Here is a 23538-nt window from a genome sequence, read left to right on the forward strand (position 1 = left end):
CATAACAGAGAGGGGTTTTGTGTGTGTTTGGGTAGGATTTGTGAAGGTCAAGAATGGAATAGAAGGAAGTAATGTTTTCAGAAATTCAGAAAACAGGTGTGATGGTGAAAATCTATATCATATTTTTCAAGGCCACTAATTAGGGCTCCTAATTAGTTTAGCTGAAGCTTAGCATTCTAATTGAAGAGTAGTGGGAGATGAGGGTTCTAAAAACTGACTTCTTTTTTTTTTTTTTTTTTTTTGCCAAGGAAGATTTGCCCTGAGCCAACATCTGCTGCCAATCTTCCTTTTTTTTTTTTTTCGTATGTGAGCCACCACCACAGCATGGCCACTGTCAGACGAGTGGTGTAGGTCCACACCTGGGAACAGAACCTAAGCTGCCAAAGTAACCACCAGGCCACTGTGGCTGGCCCAAAACTATGACATTTTGGAAGACAACTTGGTAATATGTACCCAAATTACATACGCATACACCCTTTGATTCTGTGTTTCTTTTCTTTTTTTCTCTTTCTTTTAAAAAAAAAATGTTTTTATTGGAACCTGAGCTAATTTCTGCACCAATCTTGTTTTTTTTTTCCTCCTTCTTCTCCCCAAAGCCCCCTCAGTACAAAGTTGAATATTCGAGCTGTCCTTCTGGTTGTGCTATGTGGGATACCACCTCAGCATGGCCTGATGAGTGGTGCCAGGTCCACACTCAGGATCTGAACTGGCAAAACCCTGGGCCACCAAAGCAGAGCATGTGAACTTAACCACTTGGCCATGGGACCAGCCCCTGATCTTACTATCCTACAGAAAAACTTAAACACATGCAAAATGATACATATACAAGAATAATTAATGAAGCATGTCCAACAACAGGGCAATGGTCAAATAAATTCTGTCTTACCCTAGAATATTAGGTAGCAATAAAAAAGAATGAGGAAGTTGTGTACAGACATGTAAATATATTCCTGAAAAAAGGCAAGGCAAAGAATTGTACAATATGTCACCTTTGGTGGTCAAAATGAGTAAAAACTAAAGCTGTATGTTCATATTGGGCAGATAAACATGTGAAAAACATATTCAAAAAGGCAATTCTGGCAGTGGTAGGCAGGTTGGATTTTCAAAGTGCTTCTTCATTATAATGTCTAGTTAACTGCCAGAACATTCCTTAACATGAGAATGAAAGAGAACTCAGTCCACCCTACTCATTCTGATGAACTTCACAGCTTCCCCATGCTCGCCTCCAACCTGATAGTCACTGGGAACAAAACAAAGCACTAGGAATGACATAACTCAACAATTCAGCAAACTGCAAACCAGCTCTGGCCCATGCAGGTACCTTGAAGTCATTCTATAAAACAAGGAAGTCAGCAGATCAGGCCTCCCAAGGTGGACTACTCCCTTGTTTCACTGGGCATCCTGAAAATCCCACAATGTGACATTATCTAATGGGCATAGAAATAAAGGTTTTGGGAAAGGGAGTCCGGGCTTGTAAATCAATTTCAAATGCAAGCTTGGGCTGACATGATGCAGCTGTAAAACCTGGAAAATTGAAGGGAAAATTTTAAATTAGCAAACACCATTCTTTAGGGGAGCTTACATCCACAGGAAATACCAATCGTGTCCTTTAGAAGGATTGTGTGGAGCTGTACACATTTAATTGAGATTTTTAAAGCCAGGGTTTGCAGGATTCATAACCAAAAGGCCAAGACCTTGTGTGAGTAATGACTCCAATTCTGGGAGAAATGAAATCGGCTGTGTCCTACTGAAGGGCTATATTTATTCTGGAACCTTACTATAGCACTAAAATTCAAGATAAGAATTCTATCTTCCTTTAAAGAACAGTAAGGGTTTCATTTAAGGCAGTCCTGCCTTGCAAGCCTAATGTACAGACCTTGAGAACAGTAACACATCAAGACTCCAATATATTTTTAAAATAATGATACTCAATGTGGACGTGGGACTCCATATTGTAAAGCATTAGCTTTAGAGTCAGACTGCCTCTGTAGCAGTCCCCACTGTAACACTTAGCAACTATGAGACTCCAGATAAATTACTTATATTCTACGAACTTCAGTTTCCTCATCTGCAATATGGAGATATAACAGCACCTGCGTTTTAAGGATTTCATGATGATTCAATGAGGAAATGTCAGTCAAGCACTCAGCACAATATTTGGCCTAGTTTAAGACCAATAAAGATTAGCTATTGTTGTTATTATTCGTGTTACTGTTACTGTTGTTATCAATACTTCCTCCCCTACTGACCATCCATATATTACAATATATGGATATATATATGGATATGGATAGAAAAATTTAAAAAAACAAATTATATCTCAGATTAAACTGCACCTGGGTTAAAGCTTAAACTATAATCCAGAATTACATGGAATACACGATAATACAAAACTCACTCAAAAGAACTCAAGGAATCATTTTGATGATCTATTTTTATAACAGATGAGTCACCTGGACAATGGCGGTTGTTTCATATGACATAGCTTTAAATTTAAAAAATTATCTCAGTTGGTTATTTTACTATACACATCTATTTAGCATTAATGGCACTGCTTACAAAATACTTTAAAAATAATCATTAGTTAACTTCATGGCTATTACAGTGAAAATCAGAAGGTGACTGCCATTTTATCCTCAGGTCTTACTCTCAAATATTCTAAACTTTGCTTTTTTTCTGATTCTAATTCCCATATGAATAACTTCACAACATGATGAACGGTCTTTTCAAAACGCTTAGGTCCCTGGGGCTCTTCTGTAATACCGCTTGCTATAGGGAAATCTTTTGAAAGGTTTTGGAATCTGGAGCTTTCCAGAATGACATCTCACCTCACTTACCACAAGCTTACTTAAAAGAAGAAAGCATCTGTCCTAAAAGACATTAGGATAATTATCCTTAGTGCAGGGCACCCACCATCTCTGACTGTGAGCCTCTGTAAAGCACTCAAATGTGGAATTAGCTCAAACATTTCTTATCATGGAGTTGCCATAAAAGAAAGGAAATCTGGACTCAGTGACTCGCTTTTTGACCTTAAAAAAAATCACATCTATGTACCTATATTCAACTTTGTAACACATAGACTGCCGCATGAAATATTTGGCCTTTTCTTTGCCTCACAGTTATACTAAACAGTAAAATGAAAATACGTGTGAATATAACTCAAACTCTGGGACATAATTGGAAATTTTACTCATTTTCACAGTCCTTATTAATCCACCAAGCGGTAATAGCTACTCTAACACTGTTCATAGTGACTATGTCCTGTGACCACACATAATAAAAATGTTTACACTTTCCTAAGCCTCGGGAAAAGGGCCCAGAATCACTCACTCTATGGCGACTCCTGCTTTTGCACCAATAATGCCATTATTGGCTAATCCAGTATAGTGTTTCCCAATGTGTGCAGTCAAAACATTTTCAAGCCAACGCAATTTTACATGTTCTCTTCCTAATCCCAACACAACTGTTTTAGCAACACTGGCAAAATCCTACTTACTCCAGAATATACACGCCATTTTAAATTGTCCATTGGAATTGCACATTTTCTAAAAAGTCTTCTCGTGTCACTGAGCCACATTCGTAACTGCTAGACTTAAATGTGATTACCTCTACGTCAACAGCAGAAGCAGTTTGGGGATGTCTTAACACCATGGTGTAGCAACCTGTGACCCACTTTTGGGAAAACTGCCTTTCTCCAGTGTTCTCTTGCTGTAGTCAAGAAACAATGGAGCAATTATGCTAATAATCCGGAATTAAAAGACTTCGGGGGACAAAGAGGTTGCTCCTCCCTCCAGAAGCCCTCTTCTTTGCTCTGTCAGAGGCAAGGAATCTCTACCAAACTCATTAACCCTTCTGAATAAATCAAGATGTACTATTTATGCATATTTAAATGCATATTGTGAACATCTCATTTCTATCATACAATCAGAACAGAAGTGCATTCTGTGCAGGGGCACTATCTCCTTTAATTCTAGGAGAAGTATATAGCATGACACATCATGTTTTAAGAAAAAGATAATGAAATAACAAGAGCTGAATTTACCACACACTTACTCTGTATTAGGCACTAACTTCAGTCTTGTAGAGCGTCCAATTTAATGATCACAACTCAATGATGTAGGTACTATTGCTATCACCCTATTTTTCAGATAAGGAAACTGAGCTTTGAAGAGGTTAGATAACTTGTCCACAGTTGAACCTTTAGGGAACAAGGGTGCCATGACTGGAACCTAGACAGTCTGACTCTTCATGCTGCTGTTATATGACATTTGATACACACAAATGAATCTACGTACCATATATGTAAGGTATGAAGCATAAGAATAACATCTAACATAATACACTGCTCCAAGGACACATGTGCTCCTCCCCTGTCCCAGTCCTGGTCACTACCATCAATTTTCTGCTTGTCACTTAACCTCTTTTTACACATATCCCTAAATAGTATATCATTTAGTTTTGCTTGTTTTTGAGCCTTACAAAAATGGTATCATTTTGACTATAGTCTTCTGCAGTTTGCTTATTTCCACTCAATATTACATTTATGAGACTCATCTATGCTGTTCATTTTCACGGCTATATGATATTCAAATGTGTGGATACACAATATTTAATCATTCTCCTGTGTAAGAATATCTGGGTTATTTGTTTGTATTTACAACTACAAGCACTGTTGTTCTGAATACTCTTGTAAATGTTTCCTGGCATGGTGTGCGAAAGTTTCCCTAAGCATAGAACTACTGGGCTATGGGACAAAGAAATATCTTTTATAAGAAGGTACCATATGCTCTTCCAAAATGGTAGTACTACTTTTCACTCCCACTAGCTATTTACAAGATAAGCAGTAGGTCTACAACATAAACAAAATAGAGTATGACCAGGATTCTTAATTTTTGCTGACATAATAGGGGAAAAATTGTATCTTGCTGTTTTTCTGGCTTACATTTTGTTTAATTCTAATGACATTAAGCACCTTTTGATATGTTTCTGGGTCATTTGTATTTCTTCATCTGGGAAATGCCTGTTTGTGTATTTATGTTCATTTTTCTATTGATCTGAAAAAGTTCTTCGTATATTTTAGATACCAATCACTTGTCTGTTGTATGTCTTAAAAGCATCTTGTCTATTACATTAATAGCGTCCTCTGATGTACAGGTTGTCCTTAACTTTAATGCAGGTGACTGTAACAGTCTTTTCTTTTACAGATAGACCTTTGCAAACTGTTTAAGAAAACCTGCCCTGCTCCAAAGTAATATGTTGTCTCTTCCTAAAAGTTTTAAAGTTTTGCCTTTACATTAAATTTTTAAGTTGTCAGGAAGGAAGTTATATATAAGGCGGAGGATAAGAATTTTTTTCCACACGGATGCATATGCTGTGCCAGAACTATTTACTTAAAGCAATAGTCCCTCTTTCCACACAGAACTGCAACATATCTCTGTCATATATTGAGGGTCTGTTTCTGGGGTTTTTTATTATTCCATTGATCATTTGTCTATCCCCAATATCACATTGTCTTATTGAGCTGCGTTGTATATTCTTAAGCCTTTGTTCTTCAAATAAATTTTGGAATTAGCTTGTCAAACTTCTCAAAACTTTTTGTAGAAAATCCAATTTGGAACAGTATTGAGTCTATCAATCAATTTGAGAATAACTGACTTCCTTCTTATACTGACTCTTCTTATCGATATGCATAGCTGTTCTGTCCATTTATTAGGTTTTCTTCAATATTTTCCAATAAGTTTTATATTTTTCCTACCTAAAATTCTTATACACCTTTTGTCAGAATTATTTAATAAGGTACTAGAAATAATAAATAATACCCTGTTTTGTCTGTTAACCTATAGGATTACTTGGTTTTTCTTTTTTTTTCTTCACTCAGCTTTGGCAAGTCACATTTTTCTCAGAATTTATCCACCTCCTCTAGATATATGGCATACAGTAATTCACAGCATTATTATAATCTTTTTAAATCTCTGAGGAAACTGTAATTTACTTGTGATATTTTTGCTATTTCAAATTTCACTAACCTTCGCTCATACTTTATCAACTCCTTCCTTCCATTTTCTTCAGATTAACATTGTTCTTTTTCTAATTCAAGTTAGATGCTTAGCTGGTTAATTTTCACTCTCCTTCTTCCTGAAGGTTACCTTCATGTAGGTCCATTAAGTGTAAATTTCTTCAGTTTTCGTTAATCTTAAAATGTCTTTATTTCATCCTCAGTCTTGAAAATTTTAATTTCCTCAATAGTTGGACGATATTAAGTTATTCCTCTGTCTTCAGGCTTTGATTGTTGGTCCGGGATGTCTGCTGTCAGTCTGGTTATCCTTCCCTTAACGGTGATCTGTTCCAGCTCTCCCGCTGGACTTGAAGATCTTCCTTTTATCTCTGGAGTTCTACGGTTTTACTTCAAAATACCAAAGCATAAATTTCTTTTTATTTATCCTGATTGTTCACAGTATTTTCCTGTTTCTGTGGACTGCTATCTTTCATAACTTCTGGAAAATTATTCAAATATTACCCCTCCTGCATTTTCTTTCCTGTGTTCCTTCTGAGACTATGATAAGACTTACGTGACAACTTCTCATTCTGTCTTCGATGTCTATGAACCACTCTCTTATAATTTTCATCTTCCTTTCTCTCTGTATGCTGCATTCTTGGTGATTTCTTCAATTTTCCAATTCTCTTTTCATCTGTATCTAATCTGTCTAATCACCAATTATTTTTACACCCAAGTCCTTCCATTGAGGTTTGGGTTTTGGTGTTTTGTTTTGTTTTTTTGAGGAAGATTAGCCCTGCACTAACATCTGCTGCCAATCCTCCTATTTTTGCTGAGGAAGACTGGCCCTGAGCTAACATCTGTGCCCATCTTTGTCTACTTTATATGTGAGACGCCTGCCACAGCATGGCTTGACAAGCGGTGCATAGGTCCACACCTGGGATCCAAACCAGTGAACCCCAGGCTGCCAAAGCGGAACGTGCAAACTTAACCGTTACACCACCAGGCTGGCCCCTGGTTTTTGGTTTTCTAACAGTTACAAGATTCATTTATAAAAACTCTTTTTCTTTCAAATCTGCCTGGTCAATTTTTATACTTTGTTGCTTATTCATTTTTTGATTCTCTATTTCTTTAAACATTTCATACATGATTGTTCAAATAGAATGCATAATATAGATAATTCCAATATCTAAATTTCTTGAAGGGGGGACTTAAATTAGTTGTTTATTTCTAATGTTTTATCTACCTTTGGAGGAAAGTATTCCTTCAAAAAATATATTTGTGTTTGCTTCTGCCAGGAGCCAAGAGGCACTATCCACTTAGGGAGATTTTAGCCATCTTTCAAGTCTCAGGATTATCAGCTTAATTTAGGATTCTCAGGCTCAACTTTTAATGGTCAAATTTAAAAATAAATAAATAAAACATCAATGTATCTAAACACCAGTTTAGACACAGCTCTCTTTCCTTGCTGCCTGCAGAGCTAATATGGGCATTTATCTACACACACAACACGCCACTCACATTTCAGCTTCCAGCTTTTTCTCTTTTCTTGGATCCTTACATATTGTATCCAATTTCTGTGAACCCAGAAATGCAATACAATCTATGTTTAAGGCAGGGTCTACTTAATTTCTCACATGCGCACAGTGAAGGGAAAAAATACTCTAAAATAAGTAAAATTCATTCGAAAAAATGAGAAATTTTCTCTTTATAAATTCAAAGAGAAGTTTTCAATATCTCTTTGAATTTCACTTTCAAATTCTTCTGTACTTTCTAAGGTTCTTGGAAATTTAAGTCTGACACACAATGTAAGAGTTTTTGCTACCCTGAATTCCAACAGGAAAAAACCTGCCCTTCTTCTCTCCAAATACTGATAAGAAATAAGAACTTGGGGCCAGCCCTGTGGCCGAGTAGCTAAGTTCGCGCGCTCTGCTTCGGTGGCCCAAGGTTTCGCTGGTTCAGATCCCAGACGCGGAAATGGCACTGCTCATCAAGCCATGCTGAGGTGGCATCCCACACAGCACAACCAGAGGCACTCACAACTAGAATATACAACCATGTACTAGGGGGGCTTTGGGGAAAAGAAGAAAAGAAATAAGAACTTCATTGAATCTTTATTGAGGAAGAGTTGAAAGACATCTGGCTCAACTTTCCAGTAGAGACAAAAATAAATCCCATCACATTCACCCATCTGACCAACATCTACCAAACACCTATTTTGTCAGGAACATGGTAAGCACTAAAGATAACCAAATAGAATGGTCCCTGCTCTTCAAAGAAATTAAAGTCCATTAATTCTTCGTATTTTTGTCATCTAGCTTCAGCTTAAGCAATATAAAAAACCAACACTGAACCAGAAGCCAAAAACAATAATTTAGGTCTTGGTCACTGATTAAAAAATCCATTCATAGAACTCAGTACCTGCTCTCTACACCAGGAAGACAAGTTCAGACCAATCATCTTCAAACCGAACTCTTTGAATTCCTAAGCTTTCTCAAAATTTCCTATATTCAAGTTTTTGGACTTATAGATGAGATTTTTTTTGATGGTTTACAGAATTTTAATACCAGTGGTTTCGATGAGTATTTCACAAAAACTTGTGCACCTCATGGCACACAGAGAAAATGATAATATTTATTTAGCATCCTAGGATAGTCTGCTAAAGTGATTCACAGCAACTGGCCCCAGAACTCCAGCCATCCAAAGCCCTTCTCAATGGCCCTAAGGGATGAAGGATTCAATATGGTGGCTCATCTGTAACCCAGTCACAGTCCACCTATGTGCTCTGGCCACTGGTTGGGAAGCTCTGGTTGAGATGACAGCTAGGGTCTCTTCTAGTCCCAAGGGTCCTTCATGATTTTAATTCCAGTCTATTTAATCTTGGGACAGTTTCCATTATTAGAAACTCTCCTATAATATGAAGCCAAAGCTGTTTCCCAACCCTCCCTTCATTGTCCAAAAACAAACTCTTCACATTACTTTATCTCCCCCTCTGCACCAGGGTGTGCCAAAGGCTCATTCACCCATCTTGCCTCCTCAACATGTTACACTGCCACACACCTCCCTATATTATGCATCAAAAAAACTAGCATTATGAGGATGGCAAAAACAAGTGCCGATATTAATAAAGCTAGCAAAGTCAGAGCACTCTAAGACAGATGTACCCATTTTAATAACGAATATAAGATCTATTAGGCAATACCAAAAGAAAGCATGGTTTAAGAAGATATTGCAGCTCTGCTTCACCTGGTATAGCTCAGCCAGCAACTGGTGGAACGCAGATAAGACAGATCTTACATGCGACAACTAGGAGGGACCACTGCAGTGAGTTCAGAGTGTCAATGACAGAGAGGTGGGAACAGCCCTGCCCAAAGGCAAAAAGAAAAAAGCAGCAGATGCAATATAGGCATTTTAGTTGTATCTATATAATTATAAGTCAGGACTATTAAATAATTTTTTGTAAAGTGAACTTCACCAATACGGTTTCCTTCCAAACCAGAAGGTCTATCTCAATCGCTTGCACCACTACCAACTGATCTGCTAATAAAAATGCAGAGTCCTGTGTCACGGCCCCAGATCCACTGAATGTGAATCTTTGGATAAGGGATCTGAGTATCTGCACCATAAGTTCCAGAACAACTACGCATTAAGCTTCCAAAAAGAAAGAGGACTGGGGCGTATCTCTCAAGGTGGAAAATAAGAGAAAAGCAGGTGAGAGTCCATAGAAATAACATCATATTACAGAAAACATCAGTGGGGGAGGAGCTGGTTTAGATGTCATTCAGAAAACTTTTACTGTGTTCTAATAGATAAATTTATTATAACTGTTAAAAAATATACTAAATAGGGAAACTTTCTAATTGTAACTTAAAAATTCATAAATGAAGAAATCAGAAATTTTACAATAAGACAGAAATAAATAATAGAGTTCTAAATAAACTACAGTAATTTGAAGTCCTTAAGGAAACCAGTAAGACTGTGTGTTGGCAGAAGAGAGAGAACAAATAGTTTTATTTAAAGAACACGAGTTAGCTGCTGGGGCTCTCTACAGAGACAGGAAGAAAGAAAAAAAGAGCAGGGTGAAATTCACCAACCTTAGACATTAATTTCCTTAAGAAAATAAAAGACAATCCTCATATGACATTTAAATACTCCCTAAGCTCACTTGTATAACATACAACTCCTTCCTTACAAAACGCACAATGAGGGAAGGAGAAGAAGGCAAATGCATTTATGGAATCCCTCTTATGTTACAGATGCTGCATAAGCATTTGATATAAACCGTCACACTGAAACCTCACAAAACCCCTTGGAGGTGGAGAAGGTGAGGAAATTGAGGTTCAGAGAAGCTGGGTGACTCACCCAACATTCAAAAGCAGCCAAGGGGCAGTGAGGATGTAATCTAAAGGTTATACTTTTTTAAAACATCCTATGCAATGATTCAGAAAAACAAAATAGAGTTTCCAATTCTAAAAGCTATAATTGATTAAGATCATAAGAAATTTGAATCAGAACACTAGTCTACAACAAAAGCAAATAAAAGAGGACAAGCTCAGCATCCAAACTGTGCGGTGCTGTCCTCCGACTGCAGATGCTGGGCCTGACCAACACCTGGTACAGCACAAATGGCTGACATCAGACCTCCATAATGAGTGCTCTAAAACCATAAACCAGAGGATGATGAAAATGGTTTGATCATTACTCTCAGGCTGGCAGCTGGTTTATCATTTGTTTGTTCTGGACAGAAGAGATTGCAGTGACAGAATAATGGGCAAAAACACATCATAACACTGCATACTCCGCCCAGTCGCCACACTGAAAATAATTCCTTATCCAAGAACGGGCTGCAGAACAATAGGGCTCCCAGTACTTTTCACTGCCAAGGGCTCTCTCCTAACTACCTTTAATGGCCCCAGGAGTTCAGGGCCTCAAGCTGGGACCTCCATAATAGGCTCTGTATTGATCAACTTTTAGTACATGGTGCATTCTAATGTCTTCTACAGTTACTGAAAGTCGCAAGGTTGCAAAACTGTCAGAAAACCTTGAATGTTCTCTACAAAATAGCTAATTGCAGATCTAGGGGAAAAAAATGAAATAACTGTACATCAGTAACATTTCAATACCAAAAATAAATAATAATATTAAATACCATATGCCAGACACTGAGCTAACAATATGTATTTGTGTGGGGGGGGGGGATGGGTATGTATAAGTAATATATTATGCTACAGATCAAAAACCTGAGTCTCAGACTGGGATTTTAAATACAAAGTCTCCCATCTTAAACATTAGTAAGCCAATATGTGTCAATAATTATAAGGCCTATACTCTTTGACCAAGCAATTCCATTCCTAGGAACATATCCTAACAAAATAAGTAACATCGTTTACAACAATGCATGTATAATGATGCTCATCCCAGTGTGGTGCACAATTAAAAAAATGGAAATAATCTAAATGTCCATCAAAAAAGAACTGATTATTGTAGTCATTCTTGCAGAAGAATATTATGCAGCCATTAAAAATGATTAAGTAGGGGCTGGTCCAGTGGCACAGTGGTTAAGTGCACACGTTCCACTTTGGCGGCCCAGTGTTTGCTGGTTTGGATCCTGGGTGTGGACATGGCACTGCTTGGCAAGCCATGCTGTGGTAGGTGTCCCACATATAAAGTGAAAGAAGATGGGCATGGATGTTAGCTCAGGGTCAGCCGTCCTCAGCAAAAAGAGCAGGATTGGCAGCAGTTAGCTCAGGGCTAATCTTCCTCAAAAAAAACACAAATGATTAAGTAAATCTATGTTTCTTGACACAAAAAGACATGTACTGTATCTTAAATGAAAATGCAGATAGATCACAGGGCAACGAATACAGCATGATTCTGATTTTGTTTTCTGAAGAAATGACACTTTGAGCTGAAATTGAGGTCTGCTGAGGATGGAAGGGCTGACATTTCCAAACAGAGGGGAAAGCAGCATGTGCAAGAGACTTGGGCAAATGGACACACGGAGAACTAGGGGTGGAGAGTATGAGAGCAGTCTTAAGGATGAGGAAGGGACTAGGCCATGCCAAGCACTGGAGGCCCAATTAAAGATTCAATTTTCACCACAGAGGATCAATGAGAAGCCACTGAACAGTCTGCATTTCACAGATGAGGCACTGGGGAGTTCTGCTGATACTCAAGGTTACCCCATAAGCAAGTGGTAAGACCAAGATCTGCCTGGGGCCTGCCTGAAGAGCTTAGTCTTACCTTTGAGCACAGACCTTTCTGGATACCAGCTTACTGACCAACAGCTACTCCTGGGCCTTTTCCACCTCTTTCCAGGCTGGGTTTCTCACTTTCCACTTCCATTCTCTCCTTCCTACCTCCTACGCTTTTCACAAAGTCACAGAGAAAGTCCAGCTCTCAGTACTCTGTCCTTATCATCTAAGGGACCCCCACCCAGTCTCCATACAACAGATCTTCCCAATTCCTCCCCAAGGGAATTATATCAGCTAACAAACTGGTTGCATAACAACCAAAACAATTTCAAATGTACTTTTAAATTTGGGTTAAAGGCTGTTGTTTGAATAGACTAGCTCTATTATTGCTTTGTGAGTTGTACAAGGGTTCCATTGCTTTCTATATGTGAGAAAAATTAAAAGTAATTATATATTCTTCTAAATCAGTATTTGAATTTGTGACAAGCAATTTAATAGGAAGCTTAGAAAAACCTATTATCAAATTGCAACCTTAACTGGGCCTCCTGAATGTTAATTTGTTTTACAACTACTCAATTTCAAAGTAAAAATAAATTGCAAAAGAAAAAAACATATATTTCTGGCCTTTTTTAAAAAACAATAGAGCCATGTATCTCTATTATATCAATCAAATTTGATGAACATAAGACAAGCGGAGCCCTGACTCCCACACACAGGATGATTTTTTAAGCATGTGTACCACGCCCTCTGCTGGCCTCACCGTATTTCCTGAATGACCACCAGGCAAGGGAGGAAGCAGGGCAAAATGTCTGGATTCCTTCCATGGGCACGGACGTCTTCCTTTCCCCAACTATGCACAGAAGTTCCATTACTTTCTATCTCCTTCACCTTCCCTTTTCCAAAATGTCATACTCATTTTAAAGATTTACCAGATCATGATATAAAGAGGTAATTTTAAATTATTTCCCTAAATGAAAGGATAAGTACCAGGTCATCCAAAATTAGAGAGTACTAAAAACTAATTTGACTCTAGTTTTAAAATAATCTTCCTAATTAGATGTGGCTTCAGGTAACAGGCAAACGTAAGTGCATCCTGGCTGGGAGTAGAAAATGACCATATAGAATATGCTGAGTGCTAGGAACTAAATTTTTGCTGTCAAGTAATCCAAAGTAGATAATGCACAACTGTTAGACAATAAAATCTAACCATTCTACTTTATGATAAAGGTGAACCAAGTTAATTGGCTCACCCAGGACTCTTAGCAAGTTGGAGATAACAAAGGATTATAAGCCTAAGATCACAGAAACTTTCAGTCATAAATAGAAGAATAGAGCACTGACTGGAAAACATCTTAACTATTCTCCTTGAAAAGGAAAAGCAGATCGGCTTTGTCTCGCACATGCTCTCCCATCAATTCTCATAAAGGCTATCATCGTGACTCTGCAATTCTGCTTGCTGAACTTCAATTCCAGAAACACTTATTCATTGGCCAAGACACTGTGCTGGGTATGGGGCACAGAGCACAATCTGACACCATTCCTGCAGCCAACAAGCTGACAGTCTGGAACAGAAGGCAAAAGGGTGAGGAAATAAACTACAAATGACGCTAAGTGCAACAAGGGAATTATGCCCAAGGTACAGAAGTAGTGCGGATGAGAGACTCATGAACTGTCTGGGGTGCAGAGAGGATGGTATGAGGAAGCTTCACAGAAGAGGCACTAGACTTGGAAAGATACAAGTTCAGGGAGGAGCCTTCTAAACAGAGGGACTGGTAAACACGCCTTCATGGAAAACACACGTGGGGTTTCAGGAATATATTGGTAAGAAAGAAGAATCAGTAATTCTGTAAGGGTATGTCAAAGCGAGGTGGTAAATGGCCTAAGGAAAGGCTGGAGACGGTGAGGTAGCCCAAACATAGATCATGGGAGCCTTTTGTGGTCCTTACCCTCCAAGTAATATGGACCTCATCCTATCAGTGGCAGGAACTTGGAATTTATCCTGTAATTAACAAGAAGCCATTGAAGGGTTTTAAACCAGGGAGAAAATACAATCATATTATTAGAGTTTTGACAAGATCAAAGAGGCATCTAACTTTTTATACTAGCTTTTATGCAACTAGCCAAATTTTCCTTTCTATTCTTTGTGGTTTATCTATTTTTAAAAGAAATGGTATGCTGGTATATGAGTGATCTGGAAAGGTGAATGAAAGCAAACCACCTTAATGGGGTCAGTTCCTCATCCGGAGTCAGTGTTGCTCAGTGAATAGTGCACCAGCAGGCAGGCGGGGACTTCTCTCACACATGGATGCCTACTGAGTTTCAGAAAAGTTAGCTGATGCACATAAGCTTTGGAAAAGGTTAGCAAATTTCCCAAAGGCAAAAAATGAAGCACATGATACATTTCAACCCAAAGATCTCAAAAATTTAACTGGATGTGAAATAAGGCCATTGATTCTGACTTTTCATTTCCAGTAAAATAATCCATTCTCTACAGACTAAAGCTGTACAAACAGCATCTCTCACAATATTTTCAGAATGTACGTCATTATTTTTAAATTTCAAAAAATGGACCTGCAAGATCTTTAAAAGTTTAAAAAGCTCTCTTAAGCAACTGGTGTCTTTAAAAGACACCTCTATTTGAAAATACAGATATTCTCCCTGAATGGGGCTACCAGGATTAGCATATCACAATTTCCAGAGTGGATCCCTTTGGCTCCAAATCAAATGCCACCAGAAAGAGGCCATTTACCCAGAATATATGTATCTTTTACTCAATTTGCCAATTGAATTGAGAGTAATTTATGGTGCTTTTTTCCCTTGTTCTTTCCTCTATCCTCGCCTCTGCCTAAGTTCACCCCCAGCACAGACACCAGTCAAGCTCCTTACAGCAGGAGCAAGGAGCAAAAGGAAAAAATCTGCGACTGCAAGGGTTTTTATAGACTAGTAAGCAATTCCTTAGAAGAGTCTTAGAGTAAATGAACTATTCTGATAGCACCCTCTAGTGACCAAAATCCCTTTCCTGACCAAATGAATTCTAAACTGACTAAAATAATGCGTTTAAAATAAAAATGAATGAAATGAGCTTATGCTCTGTGAACATCTGCCCCAGTTAAAGACCCAGTTAAACCAATAACTTTAACCTCTCCAGCCAACTGTCCTCTCAGCTCTAAAACAGGAGAAGGAACACCCCCAACCACCACAGTCCTCCTCCTTTTGAGCACGTGAGTTCCCCAATAAGATATATTACCAATACATGTGGTTGTTTTTAAACAAGAGGATGGGGAAGAGAAACACAAAGCAAGAAGAGAACCTGTACCCTCAGGCCTACTGGAATAATCAGGAGTATTTTATATTAAAGCCAAAATACATGTGGTGATGGTTAGAGGTCGGTTCACTTCTCCTTGAGAGGTACATACACTTTGACTCCTTCCTTTTTCTATTTTTCTGGCCCTGAGCAGAACTGCAGGAACCAAAGAACTTTCTGGAAATAGCCTACCACCACTCAGAATTGTTTTAATTTGACCACAAAATACTAGAAGTTCTCCAATCTCATCTTCACAACTGAGATTTTGGGTTTTGACATGAATTATGTAAAACACAAATGTTAGATTACTTTGATTTGTAATTTAAAGTGAAAGTGGTGATAGTAGAAAGTACTTAAACCATCACCCTTCAACCTCCTGCCCAGTAAAGAAAAAAAAAAACACCTCCAGTGACTAAGGTGTCAAGTACTCATGGCTCAGTAGGGACCTAACATACTTTTGATCCTTCTACTCCAAATCTGAGACCTTCAACAAAGCCAAAAACTTTTACTCAGTTTGCATTGCACAACCACACAGAATTAAAACCCATTGTTGCCCTCTACTGGGCAGACTTGGAACAAAACTAAAATCCATTCATCAAACATCTGAAATCACCTTATTTCTTCTCTGATTTCTTCATAGTGTATAAACCTTCAATATCTTATAAATTAATCATAAGATTCCAGGAGGGGAAAAAAAAGCAATTTTTCAGAATTCAGAGGGATTTTTTCCCCTCTTTATCAACTAAAAGATAAGACTAAATGGTAGTAAACTGCAAAACTGGCTTCAGACTCTGCCACTACATGACTATGTGGCCTTGGTCAAGGCCCAACCTCCCTAGGTTTCAATTGTCAGGTCTGTAAATTGAAGGCTCAAGAACCAAGGGACATTTATGATCCTGGTTGCTCTTTCTGACTCATATTTCAAAACACTTACAGCATTTTTTTAATCAGTCTTAATAATCTCTCTTATCCTCTGTCCTGTTACTCAGGTCTTCACTAATTGTTATAAGGCTGCAGTAATTGAGATAACTGTAAACCGAGTATGTAGCACAGTGCAGGAAGGTGCACAGTAAGTATGAGTTTTTCTCTCTCCACCCGCCACGTTCCCCCATCTGCCAGCTCCATGATCTTCCCCATTCCTGTAGTACATATTCTGTGCCCATATCCTAAAGCATTTGTTCTCTGCTACTCTTTGAGTTTTGCATGTCTTGTGATGCTTACACAGCACCATGTTCCCCACTGACAGGTGAGTTTCACCGCCTGGACTGTGTCCTTTGTCTGTCTGAAGCTCAGTGCCCATTACTGGTAGCAGTGGTTGTAATGGTAGCAGCTGGTATAGCGGCAGCAGAAATGGGAACAGCAGCAGCAGTGCCCACAGCAGCAGCAATGAGAAATGTTACAAAAAGAATAATGACATTATAATAACAAAATTGTAATAATAAAGCAATATATGTGATTATAAAAAAATGATAAAATGTACAGGGGCCAGCCCGTGGTGTAGTGGCTAAGTTCGTGTGCTCCGCTTTGGTGGCCCAAGGTTCACAGGTTCAGATTCTGGGCACAGACCTACACACTGCTCATCAAGCCATGCTGTGGCGGTGTCCCACATACAAAGTAAAGGAAGACTGGCACAGATGTTAGCTAAGTGACAATCTTCTCAAGCAAAAAGAAGATTGGCAACAGATGTTAGCTCACAGCCAATCTTCCCCACCAAAAAAAATTAATAATAATAAAATTTACTATGATTATAACCAGTGCCATCTGTTATTTTGTGCCAACCACTATGGTATCCATCTCCTATGTTTTACCTAATTTAGCCTTCAAAAACATACACAGGTATTATTACCTTTCCCATTCTATGAATGAGAAGCTGAGCTTCTGGCAGGTTTTAACAACTGCTGATCCACCAAACTCTCACTGGCCCTCTCTCTTCCCTTCAGAACTTCCAAAGCCCTTTCATCACCTTATTCCCTGAACATCTGCTAGAACCCCGGCAAACTTCCCAGGTTCCTACGATGATGCTTACATCATCTCCTAGCGCCCACAAATGGCATGGGAGCCCCCTTGATGTGTGTTTAAATAGCAGATTACTTGCTCTGAGAATGACAAAGGTACCCCCTCTCCTTTCCCTGCTTACACCATTTAACTCTGCCTACCCTCTCCGTCTATATTTCCTTCCTATCCTCCCCTTTCTCCTCTTCTTATATCTAAGGTACAACTTAGTGGAAAGAGCATGGAACCAGAAATAAGAATTGCTTCTTATTACAATGTGGCTTTACGCAAATCATTTCAGCCCACGCTTTCATCTGTAATGTGTGATAATAATACCTGCCCTACCTGCCTTCAAGCATAATTGTTGAGAACAAATAAGGAAGCATGCAGGAAAGTGACCTACTAGCCGTAAAAGAATATCAGCTGTGCATGCACTTAATTCTTATAATTCTAAGGCTCTTCACAAACACACCCCGCACTTCCCCTGGTAGAGAGGATCCTCCCCAGTGGGGAAGCCCTGGCTCTTGCCCACTGCCAGCACCTTGCAGGGAAGAAGAGAAAACATGAAGACAGGTGACTAAGCAATGGCAATGAAATAATGATTGTCATTCTTTTCTTTCTCTTTGTAGGTTTCAATGGGCTTTTTCTCCATTTCATCCAAAGCAGCAGCAATAGAGAAACGACCTTCATTCCCACCCCCACCCACCCCGCTACCAGGACTCTTTCCTCATTCCCTATTTCTCTACGTACTTCTAAAATGTCTGTCTTCTGAACCACAATAATCATTCTCCTTAGTTACATGATAGCCATGGCAGCTACTGTTGGATTGAGCACTCTCTTTGTGTCAAACGCAGTGCCAGGCATCCCGTGTGGACCATCTCTCATCCTCATGGCAACACAGTCTAAGTATCCTTGGCTCCATTTGACAGATTAGGCTCAGAAAGATTAGGCAGCTCACCCAAGGAAGGAGACAGATCCAGCCATTGCTGCTTCCGGACCAGATACAGAGGCTGGAGCAGCACCTTTCCTACTTCCACCTTAAATCTGAACATCACACCCCAGCAAAGTGTTCCTTGTCCACAAAACTGGTTAGAAATCATAGAGAAATCCTATCATTAATATGCTATGAATGTGCACCCATAATGACATAAAGCATAAGTGTTTCCTTAAAAGTCTAAATGACCCTGTACAGTAAGTACATTCACTTTACCTTTTAATGTTTGATATAATGAAAGAATTTTTATTATGGGAGGGATTTATTAATGAATTCCTCCTATTAAGAAGTAATTGCGTTTACAATGAGGAAGCTGGTAGGTACCATCTTAAGCATGTGCTCAAAGTCAGTATCAACAGTAAAGGAATAAATCAAGACCAGGTGCCTCTTAACACGATACACTGAGAAGAACACAGCACCACTTCTGAGGTGTTCCTGTCAAAACACGCAAAAACTGAATCTGATCGTGAAGAAACATCAGACAAACCCAAACTGAGGATCATTCAACAAAATAACCAATCTGGACTCATCAAAAGTGTCACAATTGTGAAAGAAAAAGAAAGAATATTCCAGCTTAAAGGAGACCAATGAAGACATAACAACTAAATGATTCTAGGTTGGATCCTGGACCAGATAAATGAGTAGTGGCAAAATTTGCATAAGATTTGAAAATTAAATAATAGTATTGTGTCAATGTTAATTTCCTGATTTTGATAATTACACTGTTATGTAAGAGAATGTTGTTTTTAGGAAATATGCTGAAGTATATTTAAAGATGAAGGGCATCATGTCTACAATTTTGAAATACTTTAAAAGAAAGAGTGAGAAAGAGAATATCTACAGAAATTTTTTGTACTATTTTTGCAACTTTATTGTAAGTCTGAAGTTATTTCAAAATAAAAAGCAAAAACAGAAAGGACAAATTATGAATACATATTCAGTAAATGTGAATTGCAATATTCCTACCTATTTATTCTTAAGCACACAGAAGGATCAAATGAAGCCAACACCTTGGGTCCTTAATAAGAAACCAGTCTGACAGCCTGATATAAGAAATTCCGGGATCCACAAATATTGTCCTAGTCTTTCCAATTCACAGTGGTTCCACGCAAAGGTAGCAGTGATACAATAACCCTTTCCTCCTTCTGATAATGAATACCATTTCTAACTTCTCAATTTCATGATTAAGAACATTTAACCAAATATCCTCTTGTGAGTCTACTTCCCACGAAAACACAGGCAACCACAATAAAAAGAACTGTGTCTTACATTTCCCCACCTCATCCCTTCTCTAGCCAATACGCTTTTTGGCTAAGCAGTTGGTGTTCAGACATCTATGTACCTACTAACCCTTTGCCCTGTCCTGCCACAGGTGGGTTTTAGCCACAGACGGTATATGACTACCAGCATGGATGTGGTGACTCAAGTTCATATCACTAACACAAAGTGGAGACATCAGCCAACTCTGATGCCTAGATGCTCCCACAGAAAATGCACACGGCCCCAAGCATCGGCATTCAATTTTATTCCAATGATTTACACTCCTCCGCACCCAGTAACTCCAGTAGAGTAAATGGTGGAACACTACGTGGTCAAGCTTTCAAATCCCAAAAGATGGCTGGAGACAGGCCCCTAGAAAGTCACATGGGAAGGAATAATGGCTATGAAGGCTTTTCTTCTCATGCACAAGGATAAGTGAAAAGTTGAAAAGAAGGTACACAGCTGCACTTAACCCTCTTGTTGTGGGTCATTATTAGCATGTTTTCATTTACAGTTTACAGAGCATCTTGTGGTCCAGGAACATCAAATCACCCTTCACCACATAGCTGGGGTCAGACAGAACTTCCATTTCACAGACAGAAAAATTAGAGCAAAAGAAAATCAAGATGATCCCTAAACAACACTGTCTGTCGGAAAAGAACCGAGAGCAGACCAAATACTCTGTCTCCAGGAAGAAAACAAATATCCCTAGTTTCTGCAATTACCACACACACAAAAAAATCATTTTACATCACTAAACTACCAGGGAAGCCACATTGGCCTGTTTCTAATTTTTTATATTTTTTTCCTGATTTAGAGGAGTCAGTCTGGAGAAAGACAAGACCACCTACCCACATGGAATTGTGTGGCTCCCAACTAACACTTCACATTCCACCCAAACATGAACATGATAGGCCCCTGGCTCTCATGCCAAAGGAGAGCGTGGTGGGCTCCATGGGACTTCCTGAGAGCAGCTACAACACCAGCCCCTCTCTATTTTAAATATGAGAATTATTCACAAAAAAGAAAAATACATATTGAAAAATCTCTCTTAATTTTGGTTACCATAAGGGAGGAAGAAGCAGAGACTATTGTTTATGACACCACAATTCAAACCAACACGCTTGCATAAATGTCCAGAGCTTGGTCAATAGGCCTAGTTGTCATGTAAACACTGGTATATCAACAGACTGTCTGTTTCTATTTTAAAAACAACAAACCGAGGAGACACAAATCAAAGGACCAGCATCAACAAGCAGCATCTGAGGAACAAATCTACACCAGGAAACTAGAGCACGATCAACTCAGAGGCACCACAGCAAACAGGAAAGGAAGGAGCTGAGCAGATGTCAATAAAGAGAGGTCCAAAAACGAATAACACAAATAACACCAGAGACTCCCCTGTACCAACTTTTACACTAAATGTACTTAAACACCCTGGGAACCTAAGACAAGCAAAGACATCCTACAATAAAGGCTTTCAAAGCAGGGTTATTAAAATAATATTTACTTTCTGGTGCCCAAGGCCGCATGAGAAGTTTCAAATAAGGAACAGCATGGTTGCTTACCCATATCACGAGCCCCAGAGAGGGAGGGAGGGAGGCTCATCCACCACTAACAGGAATCCCAGGAACAAGCGTTTTGGTGGTACAAGTGAGGGAACAACAGAGTCTCAGATGGCCCTTCCTTGGTACACTCAAGCATATGTGTCCACTGAGTCAGCAAACATGTGCGGGCACTTACTGTAAACAAGACAAGCACTGTGATGGATGTCGTTCTGGTCAGCGCACCTGCCACAGAACCCGCAGGCAAGAAGGGAGTATAGCTGATGACCAAAGTGTACTTTAAAATGAGAATTGTCACAGGAGAACAGCCACCCGAATGAAGCTAGAGAGGCAGAATAACGATACCATGGCCACTCTCTTTTCTACAAGATGTTTAAAGAACTAATTTACAGTCTCCTTTTACTCCTCTGTGTGACTCTGAGATCTGGGGCCATTCTCCATTTGAAGGGATAGATGACAAAACAAGCTCTGAGTTTCAAGTCTAAAATCTAAGAGCAAGTAAACGGCAGAAGACATGGTTTATAATCACATCTCCCAAAACTCTAGCTGCTTCTTGTTTAAGATACATGCAAAATGGGATCTGGAATGCACAGCACACTAATATGTAATAAATAACTTTTTTTTTTAAAGGAAGAAAATAAAGTCAGAGTGTGAACAGATTCTTCATTTTCTCAGATTGATGGAAGTCTCAAAGGAAAGTGTGGGTTACGTAGTGAGAACTACAGGTGGAGTTTAGAACATAAGACTGGAAGTTGCAATGGTGCCATGAGTTCAAGGCTAAGGAGCTTGGCCTTATTTGATAGGAAGTTTTTTCTTTCATTTATTTGCTCTTGTTTTTGTTTAACTTTGGGAACCACTTTTGAGCAATTAAGTGACATGATCAGAAAGTTAATCTTGTAGTAGTGTCTAAAAAAAAAGAGATAGGAAGAATGAGGGAGAACAATTAGAAATTTACTGCAATTGTTCAGTTAAAAGCAGGAGGAAAACGCTCCGAGCAATGTTGCAGAGGGAAGTATGGGGAGGACTCAGAGAGGGATTAGCGGGGGATAGAGGGGGAAGGAGGTCTCAAATATAAAAATAATCCCAGTGTCTGAGGTCGGGGAAACTCACGAAGAAACACAGAGCACAGGAAGATGAGGTTGGGAGGGAAGTCGAACCATCTGGAACACTGCTCTTGAGAGGCTGCTGGGCCACCGGACAAGGAGCTGGAGGTGTGAAGCTTAAGCTCTGGAGATAAAGGAGGCCTGGGAAAACCCCCTTCTGGGAATAGCTACGGGATGAGATCAGATGAAACTTCTAACAAAAGAAGCAGAGACAAAAACATATATATTCTTTGGGGACACATACTGTACAAGCCAATGGCTTTCTAACAGCTTTCTTCAACTCTGGCTGACATTTTAGATATCTGATCAAAAGACTCCATGCTAGGGGCCGGCCCATTGGCGCAGCGGTTAAGTGCGCACATTCCACTTCTCAGCGGCGAGGGGTTCCGCGGTTCGGATCCCGGGTGCGGACATGGCACCGCTTGGCAAAAGCCATGCTGTGGTAGGCATCCCACGTATAAAGTAGAGGAAGATGGGCATGGATGTTAGCTCAGGGCCAGTCTTCCTCAGCAAAAAGAGGAGGATTGGCAATAATTAGCTCAGGGCTAATCTTCTTCAAAAAAACAAAAACAACAACAACAAAAAAACCCATGCTAGACTCCAACACCCCAGGGAATCTTTCCAGGCTCCTCCTTCAGCCTCCTGCATGGAGCTCTCAAACTCTTGTCGGGCGCTTCTGCTTCCTGTTGCTTCAAACTGAAGCTTTAGTTTCTCTGTGCTGTCCCTTGAGATGTGCCACTGATGGACCATCTGCCAAACTTCACTTTTCCATCAGAGATGTCCCACAGACCCACCTTGGCTCAGGTAGGTCTCTGAAGTCAACACAGCATGCCCCATCCCTAGCCGAGGCCCACAGCCCAGACCCCAGCCCACCCCAACGAATTCTGCTGGTCCAGGAGAGGTGCTCAGATACCTGTACACAGTGGGTCATTTCTCAAAGTCTTACTTTAAAATGTTTCAAACAATTCTAAAGCATCAGCTAAATGTATTTCATACAGAATGTTTTAGAAAAGGTAATGTCTGGAAGTTAACATTCAAAGTTACTCATGCCTCAGCATGAGGAGATGCAATCTCTCAGGCATATTTCTTTGCCAATTTTATTTACAGAGCAGACAACTCAGATTCATATCA

General features: G+C 39.4%; 1 protein-coding gene across 2 annotated transcripts in view; it reads right to left on the reverse strand.

Annotated features, from left to right (window-relative positions):
- The window catches only part of STK39 (serine/threonine kinase 39), a 277406-nt gene that overhangs the window by 145924 nt on the left and 107944 nt on the right, over positions 1-23538 (reverse strand). The window lies entirely within an intron of this gene.

This window comes from Equus asinus, chromosome 4 (genome assembly GCF_041296235.1).
Source record: "Equus asinus isolate D_3611 breed Donkey chromosome 4, EquAss-T2T_v2, whole genome shotgun sequence".
Lineage (NCBI taxonomy): Eukaryota > Metazoa > Chordata > Mammalia > Perissodactyla > Equidae > Equus > Equus asinus.